The 2,983-nt window shown below is 43.2% G+C and overlaps 1 pseudogene; it reads right to left on the reverse strand.

Annotated features, from left to right (window-relative positions):
* Positions 1-297: 297 nt before the first annotated feature.
* Positions 298-1,163, reverse strand: LOC133762691 (protein YIF1A-like; annotated as a pseudogene).
* Between the last annotated feature and the right edge of the window lie 1,820 nt (positions 1,164-2,983).

The raw sequence follows: 2,983 nt of genomic DNA on the forward strand, positions 1-2,983 counted from the left end.
CATACAGCTTCCTCCGCATTTCCAGAGAGACAGAGAGAGAGACAGAGAGAGAGAGAGAGAGAGAGAGAGAAACAGCACCATCTATTACTTGTCCAGTTACCTCACACACTATTTTCTACTTTTTAATTATTTTGCTCAGAGGCTCAGAGTTCCCAAGATGAGAATATTTTCCACAATATGAGGATTATTTGAATTATTACAGGTATGGTAGTTTCTCTCTTCCTCAACCCCAGGAAAGTTAAGTCTTCATTGTATTAAAAAAAAATGCCATCTGGGTATATGGGTCACCAATCTAATCTAGGTGGAATGCCTACCAGGATATAAGATGAAGAGGGCCCGGAAGCTGGTGGCTTCCAGGATCAGGTAGAGCTGAAGACACTCTCAGGGGCTGGGATTCCTCAAGGTTTTGGGACCCAGGACTGCCATCTGCAAAGAGCACACAATGAAGTCTGTAAGCATGGATGAGATCCAGGCCAGTGCCAGTTAGCAGCCATCACTGTGGAATGGCAGCCCTGTCTGCACCTTGGGTATCATCCCCATCAATTTGTGCCCATGTAAGCCTGCAGGTGGAAGGTGCTCAGGTCACTGTACATAGGGGCCAGGCAGAGTACCAGGAGCAGGGCTTGTACCCTCTATCATCACCACCACACCAGTGCTCTGCTCATACACAGGCTCAGCACCACAGAAGAGAAGGTGTTCTGCATGGCCAGTGGCATCCCAGCCAACAGCACATAGAGATGAAGGCCATCCTATAGATACACAGAGGTCAGGGGCATTGAGGTCTTCCTGTGGGAGCAATTCCCATTTCTGCTGTCTGTAGGGGAAGACTGGTAGACCTCGATTCTTGGCTATATGGGCTGTGTCCACAGCAAAATAGAAATAAATATTTGAGTTTCTTCACAGACACAATGCCAGGCAGCTCCTTGTGCACCTTGTTCTTCCCATGGCATGCAGTGGAGCTGCCAGCAGGCCATTTGGTCCCCAAGCAAGTGGTTGACATTGAAGGTCACATGGACTCCTGAGGCTGGGCATATCATGGGCTGGATGGAATAACCACTACTTGTGCATTTGTGATATTCAAGAGGGGAGTGGGCTCCCAAGCAGCCCAGGCTTCCTAGTCGAAGTGATGAGACATGGCCATGATGCTGGGTCTCCTCTAGCATTTGCTATGTGGCCTCCTATGTATTCATATGAATAAGGCATCTGCTTCATTCCCTGGGCACCAACTGAGGTTACCTGGCAACCTTACAGGCCCCAGCACTGGCCCGTTGCAGCCATAATGTCTTTAGAAACTGTCTCTCTTAAACCTAGTCCAAAATATTATTTTGTATTCAGATTTACAGGGCCGGTTGTCACACGGAACAGAACTGGCAGAAGGCAGCATGAAAGTACATGCTATTAAGAGGATACATGAGAGAGGATTGTATAAATATTTACAGTTTTTAATGAATCTGGCAAACTTGACTTGCATTATCATTCTGTCTCACTCAATTTCAATTTTTTGAATGCAGAGAAGTGACAGAGCTCAAAAAGTATCTAATGTGACCTCATCAAACACTATCCCTTTATGCTATCCTCTTCTAATGCACACAATAACTGATTTATTTAGAGAAAAATAAACTCCTTTTATTTTAGTATGACAGCCAAAATGCTGTGTAGGTATCTTCATTGCCTTTACATCCCTGAGTTTACTCTCTTATCTCCTGCTTCTCAAAATTTCCTGTAAAGTCATGCAGGGGCCTATAGAAGATACATTTCAGCATTTCAACATGACTTCCAAGGCCTGCCATCATCTGCTTTTCCCTTCACTGTCACTTGCCACTTACCCATTTGCAGTTTCTGCTCTACCATGATGAACTCTAGGGCTGTCTCCAGATGTTTTCGTGCTGGTTCATGGTTCTCTCCATTGCCTTATCTTGTTCTGTCTCTAGTGAACCCTGTCTCTTGTTTAATGAACACTTACAACTTTTGTTCAGTTTATGGGTCCTTTTCTTCATAAAACCTTAAGCCTCAAAATCTGAATCACTATACATTTTTTTTCTTTTGCTACAGAATATTCTTTCTTTATGCTAGGATAGCCCATAAATTATCTGCTAGTTTATCATTTCACTGTCTGTCTTAACTAATTATTAATTGAGGACACGGATTGTGTCCTTTTCATCCTTTTATTTGCCATACTAGTAATACACTTTCCCATTCAGTACATGGTCAATATTTTTCCCCATTGGACAATTTGCCACCCTTCTCAATACTGGAGTCAATTATCCATAATAGCTGTTACCTCATTTAATTAATTACCACAATGATCCTGAAATGATCGTTATTCTCACGCTATAGAAAAGGGAAGACGAGGCTCTGGGAAGTTAATTACGTTGCACAGTTATTCAACTTCAAAACCTGTGCACTTGCCAAGACCTGTCTTAAGAGGTAGTCTGCCCATTATTTAAGTAGCTGTACTATGCAATTTGTCTGTTTCTCAGGAATTTCTCTGCTTACTGTAATAATGCAATTTTCAGCTGCTTGTAAACAGAGGAAAGAATTCTTCATAGGGCCAGAGATTGACGAAGACAATTTCATAAAGGAAAACAGAACTTGAAGAAGGTCTTGATGGAGGATGGGATTTGTAGAGGCAGGACTTTGGGGGAAGATGGAGATGCCAGGGGTTTCTTGCCAAGGGTAAGGACAGATGAGGTTCATGTTTCCTGATTTGGGGAATTAGTTTTGTAACCAGGAGAGGATAAAGTAAGAAGGCTCTAAAGGATGAAGCAATCATGCATATTTTCAAAGAAAATCATCTGGATTCATAAGAAAGAGGTCAAGTTGGAAATTTATTTTATTTTATTTATTTATTTATTTTGACAGGCAGAGTGGACAGTGAGAGAGAGAGACAGAGAGAAAGGCCTTCCTTTGCCGTTGGTTCACCCCCCAATGGCCGCCGCGGCTGGCGCGCTGTGGCCAGCGCACCGCGCTGATCCAAAGCCAG

The sequence above is a fragment of the Lepus europaeus genome, chromosome 1 (assembly GCF_033115175.1).
Source record: "Lepus europaeus isolate LE1 chromosome 1, mLepTim1.pri, whole genome shotgun sequence".
Taxonomy (NCBI): Eukaryota; Metazoa; Chordata; class Mammalia; order Lagomorpha; family Leporidae; genus Lepus; species Lepus europaeus.